The sequence below is a fragment of the Chaetura pelagica genome, unplaced genomic scaffold, assembly GCF_000747805.2.
Source record: "Chaetura pelagica isolate M959 unplaced genomic scaffold, ChaPel_1.0 scaffold72, whole genome shotgun sequence".
Taxonomy (NCBI): Eukaryota; Metazoa; Chordata; class Aves; order Apodiformes; family Apodidae; genus Chaetura; species Chaetura pelagica.
Window position 1 is genome coordinate 1,681,811 of NW_009952560.1, and position 216 is coordinate 1,682,026.

The following is a 216-nucleotide window of genomic DNA, read 5'->3' on the forward strand; positions in this document are numbered from 1 at the left end:
CTTTTGATCAGGATGAGGGGAACAAGGCGCGGTTACTCTCCTCCAGCAGGTGTAGGCGAAGGGTGCTGAGAATGCCTTATGGTTCCAGGAGATTCCCAGAGAAGGCGGCCCAATCCTGACTTTCAGGTGCTCGCTGTCTGGAAGCACGATCCGGAGGCCCGGACTCCCCGCTGGAAACCTGCCCGGGTGGGAACAGCTGCCGGCGGAGACACCCGG